Here is a 24,867-nt window from a genome sequence, read left to right on the forward strand (position 1 = left end):
TGTTGGTTCTGTCTTGGCGATTTTAATTAACTTTAAGACATCTATAGCAATAAAAAATACCCATGATGCTATTATAGATAAAAATGTGATGAGCATAGATAAAATTACATGTTAATTGGCATAATTACACAGTTAATATTTTAAGATTTGTTATTTACATTTCTTTGCTTTTGCTTTATTTTACATTGTAGTTCAATATGGAGATTAAGAGAAATAACTTTCTCTTCATCTGCACTGAGTTATTTTCACTTTGAGTCTGCTAGTTATTAGTCAGAGATGATAATAATAATTTTTCTTAAAATGCAGGCTGCAGCCGAGAATTTCCAAATTGCTATGAGTCACCTCTGGAGCAGACAAGTCATTTATCCCCAAACCTCAGACTCAGACGTTGTGCCAGGAAGGGGATCCAGGATTCCCCACCTTTAAAACCATGACCCCTCACCATGTGGGATGGCTCTCCTTGGCTAGTCAGTGCAAGTGGCTGGGTCCTTTCAAGCAAGCCTCTGAGAAGTTTCTAATTTTCATGTTCCTTAAACCAATAACGTCTGTGTTCACTACCTCAGCATCACTGGACACATGATGCCCCAAACCTATGTCCTACTGCCAAACAGTGACAGACTTTCATCAGCTGCACAGGAAAATCTGTATAGGTTACTGTGTCAAAAACGGCCAGTGTCAGGGCTTGGAGCATTAGGAGATCCTACTCGTAGTCTTTGTTCTGCCAAAAGCATTTAAGTCACGGAATCTCAATGTGGCTCAGTGCTAGGTCACTCAAACTTCAGTCATTTTTATTTTATTCTGTGCTATTATTTACGTTTACTTTTTGTTAAATGATTTACTTTAATAAATAAATATATTGTTAAAATAAAATCTTATATTACTATTGCAAAATAGAAACTTGTACTATTTAGTATAAATTTTTTTAGAAATCATAAGAACAAATATATTGGGGTTTCCAGCCAACACAGTGAAGTGGCTTTTGAAGTTCAGCTTCTGAGAATATAAAGGATTAAATATGGGGAACAGGAACTGGCTCTCTGCTTAAAACCCAGGCTGAGAAAGGCTCTTCATTACTATTTTATTTAATGTGTATCTTAAAAAAAATAATTGCTGACCTACTGTCTGACCCACATATTTAAGTATGTAAAGATAGACACAACTTAAGAAATAGGACTTTAATGAAGCCACCAGCCAATTAGTGAATGAAATACAGTAGGAGGAGAGAAAAAAAATAACTGATCAGAAGTCTTAGAAATGAAAAATATGCTAGTGAAAGTTATAAAACAATAAAATAAAAATCAGGTCTAGAGATAATCAGAGAGAGTGTTATTAGAAGGGAACATGTTGGGTTGGCCACAAAGTTCATTTGGGTTTTTCATAACACCTTGCAGAAAATCCTGAATGAACTTTTTGGCTAACCCAATGCTACTGAAGAATTCAGCAGAACACAGCACAGACAAAAAAGGTGAAGAAGATATAGAAAAAGAGAGGACAAAACAGAAGAAAAAAGGAAGCTCACATGAGGGATAGATTGAGACTCTTCAGCAAACTGTTCATAAGTCCCATTAGAAAAGAATGAAAAAGAATGGAGAAGCATTATATGAAGAGATAATATTAACAAATTTTAGCAAGACAACATAAGATCAAAAGTGTATTGCAGAGTACTCATAACACCCAGATCTTCGTTTAGGTTACCATTCTCCAATAAAAGGAACCAGGGCTCCTTAATGAAATTACTGATTCCAAGACTGCAGCAGGAAAGACACAAGATAAGCATGGAGTATCTTATAGTTTGAGAAAGTAAGAAAATAATAAAACAACAGCAACAAAAATATATTGATGGAAGTATATCAAAGGGATACACAGGGAGCCAACTGAAAGAGCCACTTCCAAGGGCCAAAGCTGGTACAGCTCAAAGAACAAAATAAATGATTGATTTATAATGCAAAGTTTAAAAATACATGTGAGTTGAATAAATTATTGAATAAATAAACCAATGGGGGAGAATAGACAAATCTCACATGCAGAAGAACTCCAAATACTTTAGGTGGATACTTTGCCCCGGAAGGTGGAACGTAGCACGTTACTTAGTGTGGGCTGCACATAGAGGCTTCCTTCCACAGAGAACAGTGTGGAAAGGAAGAAGGAAGCAAGAGTAACCTTACAATGGAGAAACCAGTGAACACTTCCTCAAGTCAGGTGATCAAGGTTACTCTATCCACAGTGATTAAGTCATGTTGGTGGTATGTACCTTTGATATGATATGATGAGAATAGAACTTTATCTGTGTGATCTTCTTCCAAAAAAATACATTACTCCAGGCTAATTATGAAGAAAACATCAGATTAATCCTTTTTGAGGGCCACTCTACAAAATACTTGACAAGTAATCTTCAAAACTGTCAAAGTTATCAGAAATGAGACAGATCTGATATTGTCACAACCAAAAGAAATCTAAGGAGACAGTTAACTAAATGTAATGTGGCATCCTGGAACAGAGGAAAAAAGGACATTAGGGGAAATTTGAGAAAATCTGAATAAAGTATGGATTTTAGATAATACTAATAATATGCCAATACTGGTTTATTGCTGGGGACAAAGGAACCCTAACAATGTAAGACATTAATTATTCATTAAATTATATTGGATATGGGGTATATGGAAACTATATTATCTTCTCAATAACTCTGTAAATAAAAAACTGTTTTAAAATTAAAAGTTTTTTTTTTCTTTAAGTAATAGTGGCCAAGTACAAGGATAAGTAAAAGTAAAAGTGAAGTCCCTCAGTCGTGGCCCACTCTTTGCAACCCCATGGGCTGTAGCCCACCAGGCTCCTCCGTTCTTGGGATTCTCCAGGCAAGAGTACTGCAGTGGGTTGCCATTTCCTTCTCCAGGGATTCTTCCTGACCCAGGGGTCAAACCCAGGTCTCCTGCACTGCAGGCAGACGCTTTACCCTCTGAGCCATAAGTTCCCATGAAATAAAACTTGTAGAACATCAAGGATAATGAGACCATCCCAACAGCAACCAAAGTAAAAAGATTAGCTATACCTGTAAGTGAGTTACCATGAAACTTACTTTAATCAACAGTAACAGAAGCCACACAACCATGGAGATAAATCTTAAACGTGCTGATGGAAAACAAAATAACAGTCAACTTAAAATTTTATACCCATATAGGTCATTATCAGAGAATGGGAAAAATTAAGCCATTTTCAACACAGTATTTACTATTTACATACTTTAATTAAAATAACAATAAAAGATGCATTCCGTAAAAGATAATTTTGAAGAAAAATTTATGTTGAGAACCTGCACTTCCAGATAGCAAGATTTATTATATTAATAAAACTGTGCTATGTTAAAAAAAAAAAGAAAAACAGTGGTATTGGTAGAAAGATAGGCAAACAGACCTATGGAACAGAATAGGATCTAAAAACAGATTCACATATGACTAAGGCATCACTGCAATATAATGGGAAAATGATAGTCTTCAGTTAGTGGTGCTAGATCAACTCATTATCATATGTCAAAAAGGAACTATGACTCTATTTCACACCATATACAAAGGTCAATTCAACATGGATATTTAGAACTAAATGTGAAGGGTAAAACAATAAAGGTAACAAGCAATTTTTAAATGAACTTGGGGTGGGCACAGAATTCTTATATAATCCATAAAAGCACTAACCTCAAAGGAAAAATATTGATTATTTTGACTCTGTTAAAATGATGGTATTCCCATCTTTTTAAGAATTTTCCACAGTTTACTGTGATCCACACAGTCAAAGGCTTTGGCATAGTCAATAAGACTTGTGTTTCTCAAGGACACTTTAAGAGACTGAAAAGATGGGGCCACAAAGTGGGAGAAGATATCTGTCATACACATATCTAACAAAAGACTTGCATTTGTCTTGTGAAAAACCAAGTTATTTTCTAGTGGAAAATAGAACATCAAATCACTCATCACAATAAAGTTTAATGAGCACTAAGACATAAGAAGTTCCAGGGTACTTTGGGAATCAGTAATCTAATTAATTCCTGGCATGGCAAATCCCCTCTAAATCCTCTTTTGTTTATATGTTAGAGTAGGGCAGAGTTTGGGTGATCAATGAGCATTCCGCATATCCACCTCATGAGAGAAACTATCTCTAGTTATTCAATGGTTATTAACCACTTATTAATAAGTTAACCACTTATTCAATGGTTGTCTTAAACAGATAGCCTGGCAACAAATTGGACAAGGACCTACCAAAAGTATCTGTCTTATGCAGTGATTGTCATGTCCTTGGTACCCTGAGAGAGAAAAAGAGAGGGAAATGAAGCTGAGTATTTTCAAATAGAAATACTCTAGAAAAAAAGACTTAAAGGAAATCCACCAAAACGCCACCTCCGGGTAACTTGATTGTTTAAATTCAGATAGAGATAGGTGATGTTATTTTATTTTTGAGTTTTTCTGTTTTCCACAGTGGATAATGTGTTACATTTGCATTTTACAAATTTCCTGTGCTTGTTAATGTTTCGCATATAGTAGGTTTTGAAATTCCAGACCAATTGTATAATGACAGCAACTTGTAGAAAAGATAAACTAATTAGCTAAAGATATTTAGAATCTTTCTGACTACAGGAACCAAGATACTACATCCAGTTTTTTTCTTAAAAATTGTAGTGTGTGTGTATGAAGTCACATTAGTCATGTCTGACTCTTTGTGACCTTATGGACCACTGCTCTCCAAGCTCCTGTGTCCATGGTACTCTCCAGGCAAGAATACCGGAGTGGGTTGCCATTTCCTTCTCCAGGGGATCTTCCTGACCCAGAAATCGAACCCACATCTCTTAAGTCTTGTGTATTGATGGGTGGGTTCTTTACCACTAGTGCTACTTGGGAAGTCCAAAACTGTGGTAAATACATGTAATATAAAACGTACCATCTTGATCATGTGTAAGTGTACAGTTCAGTGGCATTATGTATAACAACTCACATTGTTGTGCAACTATCTCCACTTCCATCTCTTCAGAAACACTTTCCATCTCCCCAAACCAAAACTCTGTACCCATTTATTTCCCATTCCCCTTCGTGAAGCCTCTGGCACCCATTATTCTATTTTCTGTCTCTGAATATTACTAATCTATGTACCTCATGCATGTGGTACTTCATACAGTATTCATTCTTTTGTGACTGGCTTATTTCAACTACCGTGTCTTTAATCTTTATCCACGTTGTAGCATGTGTCTAAATTTCCTTCCTTTTGAAAGCTGAATAATATTCCCTTGGATGCATACACTACTATATTCTGTTTATCTATTCATGATTCAGTGAACAGTTGGGATGCTTCCACCTCTTGCCTGTTGTGAATAATGCTGTTATGAACATGGGTGTGCAAATACCTCTCTGAGTTTCTGCTTTCAGGTCTTTTGGATATATATCCAGAAGTGGAACTGCTGGTGGTGATGGTGGTGGTTTAGTTGCTAAGTTGTGCCTGACTCTTGTGACCCCATGGACTGTGGCCTGCCAGGCTCCTCTGTCCATGGGATTCTCCAGGCAAAAACACTGGGGTGGGTTGCAATTTCCTTCTCCAGGGGATCTTCCCAACCCAGGGACTGAACCCGGGTCTCCCGCATTGCAGGCAGATTCTTCACCAACTGAGTTATGGAACTGCTGGACCATATCATAATTCTATATTTAATTTTTTCAGAAACTGCCATACCATTTCCCATATCCTCACCAACACTTGTAATTTTTTGTTTTTGATAATAGCCTCCATGATGGGTCTGAAACAATATCTCCTTGTGGTTTTGATTTGCATTTCTCTGATGATTAGTGATGTTTCATGAGCTTATGGGCCATTTGTACACCTTCTTTGGAGAAATGTTTGTTCAAGTTCTTTACCAATTATTTTTTATGTGTCTGTTTAGTTATATAGTTTTTTTAATATATTCTGGATATTAATCTATTATCAGATATATTATTTACAAATATTTTCTCCCATATGGTGGGTTGCCTTTTCATTCTGTTGGTTGTGTTAGATCCCATTTTTAATTAAATAATTTCATGAGGGCTAGGGGTATGAAAGAAACTGGAATTTTTTTTCAGGCCGACAATTTGCACTGGGCCCACTGAAGCTATGCTTCCGTCATAGGTCAGTTGGTAAAGAATCCTCCTACAATGCAGAAGACCTTGATTCAGTTCCTGGGTTGGGAAGATCTGCTGCAAAAGGGATAGGCTATCCACTCCAGTATTCTTGGGCTTCCCTTGTGGTTCAGCTGGTGAAGAATCTGCCTGCAATGCGGGAGACCTGGGTTCGATCCCTCGGTTGGGAAGATCCCCTGGAGAAGGAAAGGCTACCCACTCCAGTATTCTGGCCTGGAGAATTCCATGGACTATATAGTCCATGGGGTTGTAAATAGTTGGACATGACTGAGTGACTTTCACTGAAACAAGGATGGCCTTAGTGTGTGTGACCAAGCATTCAGAGGGCTAAATCTGGTGTTTAAGGTTTTGGGCATGAATGAAGATAGCAGAAGTAAGAAAATCTCAGACTGCTCTTTGGCACATCTTTGTCTTGACCCCACAACCAAACGGCATGCCAAGCCCTCCCTATTCTTCTTTCTCCAGTATGGTTGAATTCATCCTTCCTTTCCATTGTTCCACTGCCACCCTCATTTAGACATCTATGATTCTACTGTAGATTTCCAAAGGGCTTGCTGTTCTTCAGAATGCCCCTGTGAAAAACACAGGCTGCAAATTAAATATTCCATGTTTCAACAAATTTGAGAAATGCTGGGTTAACAAACACAGGATTTCCCAGGTGGTCCAGTGGTTAAGACTCCATGCTTCCAATGTAGGAGGGCCCAAGTTCGATCCCTGGTTGGGGAACTAAGATCCCACATGCAGTGCAGCCAAAAAAAAACACAACAAAAAAAACCTCTATGCCTGTGGTGATAGTCACACAATTCTGTAAATATACAAAATATTGCATTTTGTAAGGAAAGCTAGTGAATTATATGATATGTAAATTATAACTAGAATAAAATTTTTTTTTAATACTTAAACACATTTTTTTCTTGCAGGACTTCTCAGAGCATGTACTATACAACTTCAGTTCAGTTCAGTCACTCAGCTGTATCCAACTCTTGTGACTCCATGGACTGTAGCACACCAGGCTTCCCTGTCCATCACCAACTCCCGAAGTTTACTGAAACTCATGCCCATTGAGTCAGTGATGCCATCTAACCATCTCATCTTCTGTCATTCCCTTCTCCTCCCGCCTTCAATTGTTCCCAACATCAGGGTCTTTTCAAATGAGTCAGCTCTTCGCATCGAGTGGCCAAAGTATTGGAGTTTCAGCTTTAACATCAGTCCTTCCAATGAATATTCAGGACTGATTTCCTTTAGGATGGACTGATTGGATCTCCTTGCTGTCCAAGGGACCCTCAATGGTCTTCTCCAACACCACAGTTCAAAAGCATCAATTCTTCGGCTCTCAGCTTTCTTTACAGTCCAACTCGCACATCCATACATGACTACTGAAAAAACCATAGCCTTAGCTAGACAGACCTTTGTTGGCAAAATAATGTCTCTGCTTTTTAATATGCTGTCTAGGTTGGTCATAACTTTCCTTCCAAGAAATAAGCATCTTTTAATTTCATAGCTGCAATCACCATCTGCAATGATTTTGGAGCCCAAGAAAATAAAGTCTGCCACTGTTTCCATTGTTTCCCCATCTATTTCCCATGAAGTGATGGGACTGGATGCCATGATCTTCGTTTTCTGAACGCTGAGCTTTAGGCCAACTTTTTCACTTTTCTCTTTCACTTTCATCAAGAGACTCTTTAGTTCTTCTTCACTTTGTGCCATAAGGGTGGTGCCATCTGCATATCTGAGATTATTGATATTTCTCCCGGCAATCTTGATTCCAGCTTGTGCTTCATCCAGCCCAGTGTTTCTCATGATGTACTCTGCACAGAAGTTAAATAAGCAGGGTGACAATATACAGCCTTGGCATACTCCTTTTCCTATATGGAACCAGTCTGTTGTTCCATGTCCGCTTCTAACTATTGCTTCCTGACCTGCATACAGATTTCTCAGGAGGCAGGTAAGGTGATCTGGTATTCCCATCTCTTGAAGAATTTTCCACAGTTTGTTGTGATCCACACAGCCAAAGCTTTGGCATAGTCAATAAAGCAGAAATAGATATTTTTCTGGAACTCTCTTGCTTTTTCGATCATCCAGCAGACGTTGGCAATTTGATCTCTGGTTCCTCTGCCTTTTCTAAAACCAGCTTGAACATCTGGAAGTTCACGGTTCACGTATTGCTAAAGCCTGGCTTGGAGAATTTTGAGCATTACTTTACTAGCGTGTGAGATGAGGGCAATTGTGCAGTAGTTTGAGCATTCTTTGGCATTGCCTTTCTTTGGGATTGGAATGAAGACTGACTTTCTCCAGTCCTGTGGCCACTGCTGAGTTTCCCAAATTTGCTGGCATATTTAGTGCAACACTTTCACAGCATCATCTTATAGGATTTGAAATAGTGCAACTGGAATTCCATCACCTCCACTAGCTTTGTCTGTAGTGATGCTTCCTAAAGGCCCACTTTATTTCGCATTCCAGGATGTCTGGCTCTAGGTGAGTGATCACATCATCATGATTATCTGGGTCATGAAGATCTTTTTTGTACAGTCTGTGTATTCTTGTCACCTTGTCTTAATATCTTCTCCTTCTGTTAGGTGCATTCCATTTCTGTCCTTTATCGAGTCCATCTTTGTTTGAAATGTTCCCTTGGTATCTCTAATTTTCTTGAAGAGATCTCTGGTCTTTCCCATTCTATTGTTTCCCTCTATTTCTTTGCACTGATCACTGAGGAAGGCTTTCTTGCCTGTCCTTGCACTTCTTTGGAACTCTGCATTCAAATGGGTATATCTTTCCTTTTCTCCTTTGCTTTTTGCTTCTCTTCTTTTCACAGCTATTTGTAAGGCCTTCTCTGACAGCCATTTTGTTTTTTTGCATTTCTTTTTCTTGGGGTTAGTCTTGCTCCCTGTCTCCTATACAATGTCACAAACCTCCGTCCATAATTCATCAGGTACTCTGTCTATCAGATCTATTCCCTTAAATCTATTTTTCATTTCCACTGTATAATCATTAAGGATTTGATTTAGGTCATACCTGAATGATCTAGTGGTTTTCCCTACTTTGTTCAATTTAAGTCTGAATTTGACAAGAAGGAATTGGAAACAGTACTGCAAATCTTCAAAAAGAGATTTAGTATGCAGGTATTCTAAGATTATTTAGCTGCTGAGCACATTTACGAATGTCAGGGGAAGCACTATGAACCTTGAATAGGACCTGCTGCTCCTACTGCTGCTAAGTTGCACCAGTCGTGTCCGACTCTGTGCGACCCCATAGATGGCAGCCCATGAGGCTTCCCCATCCCTGGGATTCTCCAGGCAAGAACACTGGAGTGGGTTGCCATTTCCTTCTCCAATGCATGAAAGTGAAAAGTGAAAGTGAAGACGCTCAGTCGTGTCCGACTCTTCGAATAGGACCTAGAAAAATGCTAATATATGACAATCACTCAACCTTCTGATCCCATCACAGTTGAATTGATCGAACTGAAGTGTAGCCCAGAGGTATTTCCTGTAAGCTACCGAGTTTTAGGTAGCATCCGAGTTTTAGGCTCAACTTATCTTTCTAGACTTTTTACTGCCTTTGCCTCATACAAACCTTACATTGTCAAGAAAGTGGACTGAATGTTCCACCCAAAGTTGGTGCAGTGTCTCCCATGTTTTCATAAAACCCCCTCATGCCATACCCTGTCAAAACCCTGTCATCCATTGCGGTCTCCCTTTTGACCTTCTCTCCTCTCTCCAGGCAAAGGGAGTCTCTCCTTCGTACAAATTCCACATGACTTTCCATGGCATCAGACTATCATTTTCTATATGCTGCATTATCCCTCCTATTGAATTTTATTTTGTGAGAAGGAAACAGTGCCTTCTCCATCTTTGAATTCCTTGTCTTTCCTAATATTTGCTTAGGGTTTGTCTCCTCTGTCTTCTAGAAAACTTTTCAAAAATCACACAAGTAAAAAAATGAATACATGCTTGTAAAAATTCAGATATTACCTATATATGTGGGTGGAGAAGGAAGTGGCAACCCACTCCAGTATTCTTGCCTGGAAATCCCCTGGACCAAGAAGCCTGGTGGGCTACAGTGCATGGGGTCGAGAAAGAGTCAGACATGATTGAGTGACACACACTTTCACTTTCCGTATATGTGTGGGGGAAACATAATCCATTTTCTATTCTTTTCCTTCCTTTCTGACTCTTCTAACAAGAAGCTTCCATTAATAGTTGACAGTGTGTGTTTCAAACCCATATTTACCTTTTAATATATATTTGAATACAAATACTTTTTGAATTTAATTTAGTCTATTAGAACACAAATGAGATTGCAGTATACCCACTCTGCTATGACTTGCACTTTTTACTTTACAATACATCTTGGAGATCTTCTGTGTCATTATGGATGGATCTAACTCGTGATATAAATGACTTCACAACATTCCATTTATGGAGGTACTGTACTATACTAATGATTCCTTTTGGAAATTCAGTTTGCTTATTTTTCATAATTAAAGTTAATGCAGTAGTCAATGTCCTTATGCATATATCTATGTTAATTATATGAGTGATCTGATCTGTAAAATAAGAGTAGAATATTGGACAAAGACTAAGAACATATAAAATTTTGATGATGACAAATTGTCCACTAAAAATCCAGTAGTAACGATAAGCATGTGTTAAGCAAATAAGTCTCAATTTATAACTCTCTAAAGGAATTTTCTCTCTGGTCCAGTGCCCGGCACAAGATCATACCAAACAGGTAGTCAACACACATTCCTGTTTAGCAACTATGGTAGCCGGTTTTACAAATTCCTATCAGCTGAATACAGGATGGGTAGTAGCTTATGCAAAAACAATCTAAGGGTCTTAGCTGATTACAAGCTTATTACATGGCAAGATGAAGCAGCATCTCAGAGACAACAACTCTGGTTACATAAACAGAAGGGTAATTAATTTCATTCAACAAACATCCTTTCCATAGACTTGTACAAGTCAGACTACACATATTTCAGTTTGGAGCAGTGGTTATAAGACAGTCACTGACAACCTGGGGGTTACTCAGGATCATGAAAGCTGTAGTGCTAGTCACTTGAGGCAGAGCCAAAAAACTGAGATATTTTAGTCTAGAGAAGAGAACACTCAGGAGGCCCATGATAGCCGTCTTAAACAACTTGAAAGGCTAACATGGGGGAAGAGGAAGCAGACATGCTCTGTGAACCAGCACTAATGGGTGGACTTGTCAAGCAGAGAGATTTCAACTTAGTGTGAGCTGACCACTTTCTAACCACTTAGGTCATTCAACAATGAAATGAGCTGTCTCATGAGGTAATGAGGTTCCCATCACCAAAGAGGTTACAGAAGCGGGGTGTGGACTTTCAAGGATCTTGCAAAGACTATCCTGAAGAGTGAGGCATCTCCAGGGATCCTATAAGCATGGACAGAAACCAGCTTCCTCAGGGCAAAGGAGAGAGCTCTTGGTCTCCTTTCCAGTTATTCCAGCACCTCAGTCTACAGTATCCTGAACAAGTCTCTCCTAAAATTCTTTTCTGTGAGAAAAGACTCAGAATAACAGAATTCAAGGATAATGGAAGCTATGAGAAACTGAAGAGGAAGTTTACAAATAATACCAATAACAAACATTGTCTTCACTCAGTTCTCTCATCTCCCCCTTTTCTTCCTCTTCCCAGCTTTTATGATCCCCCATAACTCCCTCTCCCATCCTCTCCCAGGACTTTCCTATCCAAAAGGAAAAGGTCTGATAATTCACACTAAGCTAGGGGTGATAAACAGGATCAATTAATAATTCCAATTAATCAGTAGTGCCTGTATAAAGCCCTGAATTGAGAGAGATTCTGGGTTCAACAGAAAAGAGCGCAGCAATTGATTAGTAGTGTCTGCTCTGAACTCAGTGGAGTGAGTAATGGAGGACATGCCATAGAGATGATAAGCTTGCAATAAGATTCACTAAGAAGTTAGTAGTTGCAAATCCCTGGGAAGGAATGAGATATTATTTTTACAAAAGATCTGTGGGAAGAGGGAAATACTTAATACAAAAAAGAGGGGCCTACAGAAGGGGAGATTACAAGCACTGTGGCATTTTAGGGGAGGCTACATCTGAGGGCAAAGAAGTAACTCTTGATACTTCTATAATCCTATCACAGAGGTGACTCCAGTTTTGCTCCCTGTTGCACAGACTCTAAAAGCCAGGATGGGGAGGCAGACATCAACATCTGCTACATCAAGTGTTTAAAACATAAGATTGAAGCAAAGCGCGAGTGGATTTTTTCCTGGAGATGGCCACACTGGTCTTTCCTTTCCCTCTTCTGCTCCAAGATCAAAACCAAGGAACCAAGTGGAGAAATTATTTCCCAAATTCTACAGGTTTTCCTCCTGCCTTCAGGTCCACAGCCGCCTATCCCCGGTCTTGCGAGTGTCCTTTCACCAGTCGCTGTTGTTCTTGGGCCACGCTCAGCCCCTCCGTCCCTTCACCAGGTAACTCTGCCCACTACCTGAGGCTCCCACCCACCTCTCAGAGGCCTGTTCCAAGTCTTACGGTGATGTCAGTAGTTTCTGGCTTCCTGCCTGCAGCCCACACTTTCCTCCGCAACAAAAATGCTTTAATTCTTCTGCCCTCTTGGCCTTTCAAGTTGTCGGTCCCCAGAGGGCCACAGATGGCCACAAAGGGCTCTGTTCTCCTGCTGGTATCTCCTCAACGTGGACTCAGGATTACCCCCAGGGCCAGGGTTGAGGCCCGTGGGGGTCAGGTGACGAGACACTCAGGGCCTCTACATACACTTTGCATTGCATGTTGAGGAAACTGAGGCCCAGAGAGGACAGGAGATTCACTCAAGGTGACAGAGTCGGTGGTGGAGGTGAAAGTGGAAGCCAAGCCTCCTTGCATGGCACCTAGTCCTTTCACCCCTTGAGCCTCTGTGTGGCAGCTCAGACTGGCATACTCGAGTTGGCTTACACTTTACACCTTTGAATACAAAGCTCACTCTCCTCTTCCTGTCTCTCCTTGTCCCCACTTTTCTCTGTGTCTCATCTCTACCTCTCCTTCTGTTCTCTCTGCCTTAGCCTCCCCTTCTCTTCTCACCCTTTCCCTTCCCTTTCCTTCCTTCCCTCCCTCCTTTCTCCCTCTCTTCCTCTTCTTCCCTCCTCCCACCCCTCCCCTGACAAAGGACAGAGAACTGCTTTCTCATACAAGCTGTGTGTCCTCCGTAGACTGGGGAGGGGTCACTGAACAGCAGCAGGGGAGGAGGCCTGAGCTCTCTGCCCCTTGCCCACCCCGGTTAACTGTGTCACATCCCTTCAGACTCCGTTCTCTGACCCTCTTCCTGAATCCCGATAGTCCGCCCATCTTCTTTTAAAGGGGTGCGATGCTATTTTCCCTCATTTTTCCTTGACTGGATATAGGAGCAGTCATATCAAGAAAGGAGGGGTGATCTAATTAAAGCGTCTCCCCCTGTTGAACGTTTTGGGGGCTGAGAGAGGGTGGAAGTCACCTGGAAAGAGAGCACTGGCTGAAATGCCGATGTTATCTGATGAAGCAGGTTGGTGTGTTCTGTTTCAAATGCAGTTAACAATGAGAGAAGAGTAGGAGTGCATGTTTTGCAACCAGATACCTGGATAATGTGTAATAAATAAGGAACACAGATGAGATGGCCTTTTATTATTTTTCTAATCTATGCTGTCAAGTTTCCCTTGAAACGAAGGAGAGACAAAGCAGACCTCTTTCTCTATAGGGTCCCCAGCTTGTCCTTTCGGGGGCCTGGGGTTGCTCCCTCTAAGACTCACCACGGAAAACAGGCTGGGCCACTGGGGGGTTGACAGAGAATCTTTCCCAAACCTACAAGTGTAGGTCTCTTGGAGGGAACACCAGACAAAGGGTTAGGAGTTGGGGGTTCCTCTCCCCAGCCCAGCTCACTTGTTCTGTGATCCCAAGTAAATCATTTTACTTTCTAATGCCTGGATTTTCTCAGATCTGAACGGAAGGAATTGGACTAGATAAGTGGTTTTCAAATGATATGCCAAGCATCCCCAAGACTCACTGCAAATGGTTTCAGAGCTTCTCTATACAGAAAAAATAGTCCCCAGCAACAAAGATTGAGATTTTCAGAGAAATCTGTCCATTGCTTTTATTTTTTTTTTAATGTATTGGGGTTTCAGCTAAGATTTAGTTTGAAAAAAACTGTTGTGTTCACCAAAATAGAAAATTTCCTGGTTGTTCAGTCATTAGGACTCAGTGCTATCACTGCTGTTGGCCAGGTTCAATCCCTGGTCAAGGAACTAAGATCCCACAAAATGCATGACATGGCCAAAAGAGAAAGAAAGAAAGAAATCACTAAAATAGATTGTTCTTTTCCTTACATAGGGGCTATGGAGAAGTGTCTACATCTGGTGTATAAGACTGTCCTCTGGGAGTGAAATAAACCAGCCTAAGACGGTTCAGGGCAGAGTTACCCAGTCATGTCAAATACACTGGCTTACTCTCAGACCTGTAGAACTTAACTCTGACTTGACCGGACATATCCACAGAAAGGATGTGCTACTGAGAAGAAAGTTCTATCACATATGGAATCCCTGAAAAAGGATGCTTTTGGTTGCCAACTAAGCACTGCCCAGGTTACCTGAACCCCCAGTCCTAATGATATGCATGTGTGTGTGCACACGTGTGCATATACACACACGTCTGTGTGTCTAAGAATATATGAGGTGTCTTCGTCTGATGTTTTCATAGAAAGGATGGCTCAGATAGAGCACACATGTCACTTCTAATCCTGTGCCCATGACAGACATTGCTAATCAACTGTTGCTTTTCCACCAAGTCTAAATGTGTACTTACACTCCTTCTCAACACTCCAGTCATTAACAATCAATGAGTTCTGTGAAATGAAATTCATTTTTCATCCCTACATTTAAACGTTTGAATCGTATAAGTAACACCTTTTGTTTAGATCTCTGACTCATCAAACAACCTTCTGATTATTCACCAAACAACCTTCTGATTATAACATAGTTTCCCATGGAAGTTATAGTAGCCCAAATGGGCTTTTCGGAAGACAGGAGTGTCTAGTCCTCTTAAAAGTTCTGTTTTTCACTAGTTTATAATAAGCTTCATTAATTCAGTTATTGAAAATACTGTCTCTAAAACAAATTATCTTTCTAATCAGTATACAATACAGGAGGGTCTTCCCTGGTGGCTCAACAGTAAAGAATCTGCCTGCAATGCAGGAGACAGGGGTTTGATCCTGGGTCAGGAAGATCCCCTGGAGAAAAGGATGGCTACCCACTCTAGTATTCTTGCCTGGGAAATCCTATAGACAGAGGAACTTGGTGTGTTACTGCCCATGGGGTCACAAAAAGTCAGACATGACTGAACGACTAACACTTTCATTTTCACACACATCTTGATATCTTAAGGTCTGAAGACCAGACTCTGGCAGATCCACCAAGATTATGTCCCACCAGCCTTCTCCAGATAACTTACTCATCATCTCTGTACAATATAATAACGTACATCTTTGTTCCTTTCAAATTTCCATGATGAGCCCTAAAGCAACTTCAGACTGAGGGTTCTATGACTTGAGATATTTGCCACTGCAGACTAAATAGAGCTGAGAGAACAGCAGAGTGTTTGCTTAGCGCTCATTAGAATATGTCTGGTCAGCTTAATGGAAAAGAGGTGATGCTCTGGAATGCTAGAAACAAACCCATTTTCCTTTTGAAACCCTTGTCTGTCAGACCATGCTCAAACCCTAAATCAAAATTTCTACCTACTAGCAACCACAGGGCATCTGGCCATGAATGCCTTCTTTCCTTGCCTGGTTTCTGAGATCATCTCAGAGTAATCACTAGAAAATAGGAACTAAATACTTACCCAGTGAGGCTCTTTCAGAATGTACCATACATTGGCTGGACAACCACTTGCCCTTCAATCATAGTTTTCCCACTTGGCTTTGTTTGTTTTGAGTCAGCTAGTTAGAAAAACCACACTAAGGCCAAGGTTGGCTCAGTCTTCAGTGTAAATGAATTCTAAGTCCCAAGGGACTTAAATGAAAGGAGACACAATGTTATTCCTTCTCTTGGAAAACTAACTCAGACCTGAGTCCTGCCTACAGCAGAAAATTTGCACAGATTTTGCATAGCTACAGTCTGCTACAGAGCATATAAGCTTCCTTCGTGGAAATATCTAGAGATTCCAGTTTTGCTACCTGGACAATGAAACTCTCCCATCTGTTATGGGCTGAATTTCCTCCCCCATCCCCAGGCATATGTTGAAGTCTTCATCCACAGCACCTCAGAATGTGACTGTACTTAACAAAAAAGGGTGATTAAGTTTAAAAGAGGCCATGGGAGTGGGTGTACTCCAAGCTGATCAGTGTCTTTATGAGAAGGGAGAATTTGGACACACAGACAGACATCAGGATACATGTGCATAGAGGAAAGACCATGTGAAGGTTCAGGAAGAAAATGTCATGGAGAGAAGCCCAGGAGAAATCAAACCAGCTGACACATTCATTTTGGTCTTCTAGCCTCCAGAAATGTGGGAAAACTAATTTTTTTTGTTTAAACTACCTTCTCTGCAGTTATGGAAGCCCTAGAAAACTAATATACTATCTGCTTTTCCTTCTTATTAATGTGGGTTATAGCAACCCTACAAAAATGCTTACTTCTCCAGGTCCCTGGCTATGCCCATCAATGCTCTGAGCACTACCTATTCTGCTCAGGTTTGACTTTGCCCTTTGGGACTAGAGATAATGGATTGAGAATCTTAAATTTTTTATTCAGATGCCACCATCCTCTATCCTCTCCCCTTCCTATATCCCTCTTGGAGGATGATATTGGAGGAGGATAAAGTGCTGTTGAGAACACAGCACTTTATAGAAATGACAATTTAGAGTTCATCTACTCATCACAGAGCGACCGGGATAAACTGAACTCCGCTCTAAGCAAGGGTCATGCTCTCTCCAATTCAGCTTCATTTGGGCTTTTACAAAGATTTCAACTCCAAAATAATTGGATATCTTGAGAAAAGAAGTGAGCACCAGACACACGTCAAAGAGATCTAACATTTTGAGATCAAGTATCTACATTTTGGAGGGGAGGACTAGAGGAGAGGATAGAAACTGCATCTCATCCACCTTTGTCTTGGCCGCATCTTGTCCACTCTCTTGCTCTGTAACTAGAGAAGATAACATTTTATTTTAATGCAGTGGATGAAAGGGACAACTCCAAGAAAGTCTTGGAATGAGGAATGGCGGTGGCTTTAACAAATGTGGATAGGATGGCTATTTCAATCAAGCTGCATGGCAGCACACCCACAGTGACATTCTGGAAGCAGAATCCAAATGCCTATTCTGAATGTGGTGTCTTGTGATTCTCCTTGGAGGAATGTCCTTTATCAGGTTTCAGATCAGATTTACTCATGCAGCTCAGGTTTGTCTGTAGCATTGTCCATTTGCAACATTGAGATCAAAGTAACCCTTTAAAAACATAGGCAACATGGTGCCACATCTTTGTGTAAAACCCGATGATGGTTCTCCATATCATTCAGAGCAAAACCTTTCTAAATCCCCTTAATCTTCTTCCTCCTGCCTCCTACTTCTCTCCCCAGCTCATTCTGCTCCAGCCACACTGGTCACCTTGTTATTCCTCAGACAGGACTAGCACATTCCCACCTGAAGATTTTTTCACTGGCTGTTCCCTCTTCCCAGAATGCTCTTCTCCCAGACATCTGCTTGGCTAAACTTCCCAACCTCTTTTAAGTCTTTGCTTATGTATCACTATTTCAATGAGATCTTATCATAAGCACTCACTGTCGCCTGTCTGCTTCCTGTCCTTTCTATACCCAATCTCCCTTACCCTGATTTATTTTTCCTTTTCTCCTCCACAGTACCTGTCATCGTGTAATATATTAGATCATCTACTTATTTACTGTGTGCATTGTATACTGCCTATTCTCTCCCCACATGGAATATGAGCTCCATGAAGGCAGAGATCTTTGCCTGCTTCAGTGAGGTACCCCTAGGCACCTAGGACAGGGCATGGCACATACTTGATACTTCACATATTTTTGTTCAGATGAGTTTTGTTTTGCACAAACTAGATGTTGATATTTTCCAAGGCTAGGTTAGAATGACTAAACTCAAGTTTTCCCATCAGTGATCAAAAGCACAGTAACATTTGTCATGGTTTTATTCTTATGCTGTATGGAAATCTAGATGAGTGACTGAGTTCTGGGTCTAGATCCTTTGCTGAGATTCTGTCAGAACCCTTCATGGTAAACAGTCCTCTAGTGGAGGGATGGGGCAAACGCACTCACATTGTCAGCAGTGACCCCAATGTGAATCAAAACCATCAGCCAGTTCAGTCACAGTAATGAAAAGTTTAGCAAATAGGTTGTGTATTGTCATAAAGTCAAAACAAATATGGAGCTGACAACATTCTCCACTTTCTGACAGTATATGGTCTTTGGAAATTCTACCTTATCCACCAAGAATCATCAGAACTTCTAAAAGTTTTTGAGATCCTTGTAGATTACATGGACAGACAACTATTTAACACTTATGCTGGGACACTTGTTGACCACAGGGCTAGTTGGAGATAGACTTTCAGCAGAGATAATATCCAAATTTTCCTGGCTATACCACTCACTGGTTAATCCCATGGCATCTAATATTCAGACTGAATTGTTCTTTTCAAAGCGAAGGTGATTGATTATGCCTAGGCTGAGATTTCAGACAAATCCTCTATCCCAGAGAAGAAGCAATTCTAAATGCAGGGAATTGTTTATGCCTTTATTCTCTAGGGAACTGTAGACAGTTTCTTTCAGGACGGAAGACCATCTCTCTTAGGTATCCGATGAAGTTAAGGTCATTGCTTCTTTTTCCCCAGAATCTCTACCTCTCTTAATGAATGACTTTGGACACCCAGAGACAAGCCATGGAGGAGTCAGATCTCGAAGAGCAAGGAAAAACAAACCATTCAGTAGTACTTTACTGCAGTTGGTTTCTTCTGACTTCACTGTCAAAGAAGCTCACACATTTTCTATGCACTATGTCATTGACTCAGAATAGGCATAAGGAGAGAGCATTACACACCCTTGACAAACAGAAAAAGGTTCTCTCTTTCCCTCCCTTGGTCCCTTCCTCCCTTCTTTCTATCTATCTACCTTTCTTACGAAATTCTTACTAAGAAGTTACTATTCTAGGCAGGGATACACAAGAACCAGAACTCTGAGCTCCAGGATCTCCTTCAGCAGATGCAAAAAATTACCCTACAAGACAATGGATGCTAAGAGAAAAGATGGGTGTGCAGGACCTGAGAAGCACAGAGGAGGAAGAGGACGTGAATTAATTCTGCCCGGGGAAGGATTGTCATCAACAAATGCTTCCCGGTGGAGCTGTTACTCAAGCTATGCTTTCCAGCTATGAGGCAAAGTTTACCAAGGAGGAAAGAAATTAAAGGCACTGGATTTAAGTGGCCTTTGTAGAAAGCGACTCTTGAAATAGAGTTTTCCATAAACTGAATTCACATAGCATCTTAACAACTGGTTAATGAGGGGAGATGTTAGCCAAGATGATTGTTTGACCTGGGACAGATCAAAAAGGAAAAGTGTTGCACTGATTTCTTTTCACACATATTGACAGTTGGAGTCAAGTAGAATGGAAACATGATCTGGATAATCCAGCCGAACTCAGAATGACTCTCTCGGCCCTCCCGACAGTACAACCAAACAGTGGAACATTCCACCTCTTGCCTTTCATTTCCTATATGACACATCTCCAGAGAGACAGTGGCAGAAGGAAGATGAGCTCCAGGAAAGTGTGGTCTCGAGCTGACATCAGTCGTAGAGATCCAGGAAGGCTGGAGGTACTGGGACTTTACTTCTTTCTCCGTGAGACAGATTCCAAGATTCAGAATGAAGGGGCCTTGAGTGCATGAACTGTTTTGTTAAACAGGGAGAAAGCTCAAGATAGAAGATGTTATCATTTCGTCTAGTTCTTAAAAGAATCATAGAATCTGAGAAGTGGAAGTGACCCTGCAGCTTCACTCTAACCAGTGTTATCATTTTACTCTGAGGAACCTGAGTCTCAGAGACGTGAATGAGGTCACACAAAATCAGTGACAGAATCAAGACTAGAACAAAGTTATTTTTACATCTAAGGAACAGCTCCATTCTGGAAACTTCCCTCTATTACTACTTTATAGCTTTACTCATACCCCATTTCCACGGGGGAAAAGAAGGAAGTGGGAGTGAACGAAGATGAAATACTAATAAGTAAAGAAGATATTCCGGTGGAGTCAGAATGCAAGGTAAAAACTGCCTTGGTTAACTTTATCCTTGAAAATATCTTAGAGAGACACCCCCCAACCCCAGGGGGGACCAGCAGACTCCCTCTCAATAAGTCCAACCCAGACAGTTTTTCTACCTAATGTTGGAAAGATGTGCTGCTTTCTCAATTGAGCACAGAAAAATTATTTAGCTGGTGTCTAAGGGTTGTGCTAGATGAAAACTACCTATCTTGTCAAATTGCACCCAGGCAGGGGTGACTTCAGCTGTTGCAGGACCGAAAGCTGCAACCCCAGTTCTCCTAACCACACAGGAACCACGTTGCCCTCCTCCTTCTCAAGGCAGTTCCACTGTTTGCCTCAGTCAATTTCACCTTTGCAAGATTTCCTGCAGAACCTCTGTAGACTCAGCCTTTCCCCTTTCTGTGGTCCTCATTACTCATACTTTTAGATTCTGATTCTAGTACTTCTTCATTAAAGTATTTAAAAATATTTCCACATAATCTGAGCACATAGAGTCATACGTATTTCCAAAGCAGTGTATGCATTTGAGACTATAAAAGAAAGAGCACTGGACTGGAGTTAGAAGACCTGGATTTCAGTGTGTGTGGCCAGAGTCTGGGTAAGAAACCCATAATGTACATTCATTGACTAGTAAAGAAAAAGAACTATGTGGCAAAGACATAGGCTGCGTTAAGGAGACACCAAAGTTTGCTGAAGCACTCTGAGGCTAGCAACACCTGGAAGCCTTATCTGAAGGGGTAAGCTCTGGGTCTGAAGGGACAAACAGAGGAAATAGTTACTAGAATTGGAGAGAAGGCAGCCAACAAAAGCCTTCTGTTGAAGAACGTAAGGCCAGCCACACAGCCCAACAGGGAGGTTCTTGAAGAAATAAATGCCACCACCTTGCCTCCTCTCATCCTCTAATCTTTTTTTTTTTTTTGCCTCAAAGGTATTTATTTACCCCTTTCTAGTTCAATTGATCTTAGTTTTGTGTTTTGTTTTTGTTTTAATGAAAGGGAGAGTAAATGGCTTCAGTCCCATCCTGGGGCGCCTGATGAGTTTTCATTCTTTATTTCTTCTCAATATTTATGGCTACACTGGGTCTTAGTTGTAGCGTGTGGGTCTTCATTGTCATGCACAGGCTTCTCTGTAGTTGCAGCCCAGGCTTAGTTGCCTCGGAGCATATAGGATCTTAGTTCCCCAACAAGATATCAAATCCTCATCCCCTGCATTGAAAGGATGATTCTTAACCACTGGACCACTAGAGAAGTCCCTCATCCTCCAATCTTTTGCCCCTGCCTCCTACCCTGTGAACACAAGGGAAAACCAGAAGGCAGGAAAGAGTTCACAGAGCAAGATAGAATATGTGGGACAATGAAATTTGAGGGGGCAAATGGAGAAATCCAGCACAGGACTCAAGTTCAGCCCCTTTAGACAAATCTCCATTCTCTCAGATCCTTATCATCTTTATTAGTAAAAATGAATGAGTTGATTATTAGACAGTCTCTGTGTTCCCTCTTAGTACAACACTCAATGATGCTATGACTCTAGATAAAATAATACTCACCTATTTATAGGATTCCAAAGTCTTAATAGACCAGGATACAGCAGTTGCTATCAAATACTCCTTGAAGCACTTTGTGGAATTAGAGATCCATGCCTTTGTAACATAATTCAATGCTTAATAAATTTCTAAGAAAAACAAGCTATTACTATTCATCATTTCTTAGGTTTTAAAAAATCTTACCTTAGGTAGCCCTGTTTATGTAACATACTGACGTATGCCCTCGGAAATTATTCAGTTCTCTTTATTTTATTTTATTTTTTTAATTCAGTTCTCTTTAACAGCGAGGCCTCTGGCTCTGGGTCTCTAAAAGACCTCAGTTACCTTATCTGACCTCTGTGGGCCTTAAATCATGTGTAAAAAGACATCATTTACCTGAAGCATTGTGTTTTGCTATGAGGATCAGGAGGCAACCCTTCCCAAAAAGTGTTAGTACACAGAGGTGGTGGAACTTTGAGAGAGATCCTAAGAAACCTTGGCATCTTCCAAATAAGGGCTTATCGCGGGTGGCTTAGTTCTGAAGATGGGAAATGACCATGAAGCTTGTCAGGTTCATTTCTCTCTTTCAATCAGTCTGTACTGAGTTTCTGCCAGCCCTGTTCTAGGCATCCGGGAACAGCTGTGAACAAAACGAAGCCCCTGCTTCTAAAGGGAGAAAAATCATGTTCCCAAAATACATACATCTTAATACAAAACATATAGATATGTAAGACACATTTATATAATGATAAGTGCAAGGAAGAACATACTTTAGGATAATGGGATAGAACGATGGGGGTGAAGGGGGGTGGAGCACTTGAGCCAGGATACTGAGGCTTGGGAGGAGATAGACTTTTGATAAGAACTTTTTAAAAATTAATTTTTATTGGAGTATAGTTGCTTCACCCGGGGTTCCTGAGTGGCTCAGACAGAAAAGAATCTGCCTGCAATGCAGGAGACACGAGTTTAATCCCTGGGTCAAGAAGATCCCCCGGAGGAGGGTATGGCAACCCACTCCAGTATTCTTGCCTGGAGAATTCCATGGGTAGAGGAGCCTGGTGGGCTACAGTCCATGGGGTCGAAGAGTCAGCCACGACTGAGCAACTAACACGCACATAGTTGCTGTACAGCATCGTGTTGGTATCTGCTGTACAGCCTAGTGAATTAGCTATATGCATGCATGTAGTCCTTATTTTTTGGGTTTCCTTCCCATTTAGGTCACCACAGAGCACTGAGTAGGGTTCCCTGTGCTATACAATAGGTTCTCATTCGTTATCTATTTTATACATAGTGACTTTTGATTAAAAAATCTTTTAACTATTTCATTCTCTTTTTTTGCATAAATATAAAAGTGTTCCTGGGACTTTGCTGGTAGGAAGTCTAGTGGCCAAGAATTTGCACTCCCAATGCAGGGTGACTGGGCTCAAGCCCTGGTTGGGGAACTAGATCCCACAAGAAGCGACTAAGAGTGCAAAGGCCACAACTGGAGTCCACATGTCACAAATGAAGATTCCAGATACAACAACTAAAGATCTTGCATGCCACAGCTAAGACCTGGCAGCCAAATAAATAAATTAAACTAATATTTTAAAGTGTTTCAAAACTTCCAAGATCTTAGAAGATGGTGACTGAAAGACTCAATGAGTGATGTTCATTTTAAAGGATTAAGAAAAAGTCCAAGAAGTACCAAAGATGAAGCAGCCTAAGCTGAATGATTTACTACAATCATTTATAAAGGTTTGTATAAAGTCTCATAAGGGTTTATTGTTGGGTCTATGGCACCCAGGGTGAAAGGTGGGGGAAGGGAAGCAAGGGCCTGGACACTTCTAAGAAAAAAAAAAAAAAATTAGGAAGTTGAGGGGGAAAGAGGAGCAAAGAGTGAGAAGATAGCTCCCTTGAGACTGAGGCAGGTATTGGTCTGACTGTGCTTAGATGCTCAGTTGTATCTGACTCCTTGCGACCCCATGGACTACAGCCTGCCAGGCTCCTCTGTCCATGAGATTCTCCAGGCAAGAATACTGAAGTGGCTTGCCATGCCCTCCTCCAGGGGATCTTCCCAACCCATGGAGTGAACCCAGGTCTCCTGCATTGTAGGCTGATTCTTTATCGTCTGAGTCACGAGGCAAACAAGCTAGGCACATATTTTAAATGCAGAGTAGTTACCAGAAAAAGTAGATTCTTGTGATACGGGATGATAATTACAGTGGCTATTTCTGCTGTTGCTTGTAGTTCAGAGATATTTGAGATGTGCTTAAAATTATTTTATCTGTTTTATTTTAGTATCAGAAAGTGTTAAGAAAGTGAAGTCGCTCAGTCTTGTCCCACTCTCTGTGACCCCATGGACTGCAGCCTACTAGGCTCCTCCGTCCATGGGATTCTCCAGGCAAGAATACTGGAATGGGTTGCCATTTCCTTCTTCAGGAGATCTTCCCAACCCAGGGATTGAACCCAGGTCTCCCACATTGTAGGCAGATGCTTTACCATCTGAGCCACCGGGGAAAGTCTATTTTAGTATCAAAATGATTGTAAAGGTGGAGGTCAAGAAGGAAAAAAAAAATTTAATGAGGCTTGCAAAAGGAAAGCTCTTGTATAAAGTAAGGTGTCAATTCACACATAGAATTTTGTTTCTTATGTGGTAGTGAGATAAATGTTGAGGCCAAATCTGCTATCTTCTTGCACTTTCAATTTAAAGAAACAGCCCTTATCTGTCAGATCCGGAGCTTACAGGATTCAGTGATAAATAGCTCAGAAAAGAAGCAATAATTCCATAGAATGCCACAGAACACAATCATGGCTAGTGATCTTTAAACTGCACCCCTGAGCTAAGTTCCATGGTATTTGACTTAAATTTCCATTAGCACAAACCAAAGATATAACATAAAAGAAAAACAATTTGCTCCAGTATCAC

This window comes from Ovis canadensis, chromosome 25 (assembly GCF_042477335.2).
Source record: "Ovis canadensis isolate MfBH-ARS-UI-01 breed Bighorn chromosome 25, ARS-UI_OviCan_v2, whole genome shotgun sequence".
Taxonomy (NCBI): Eukaryota; Metazoa; Chordata; class Mammalia; order Artiodactyla; family Bovidae; genus Ovis; species Ovis canadensis.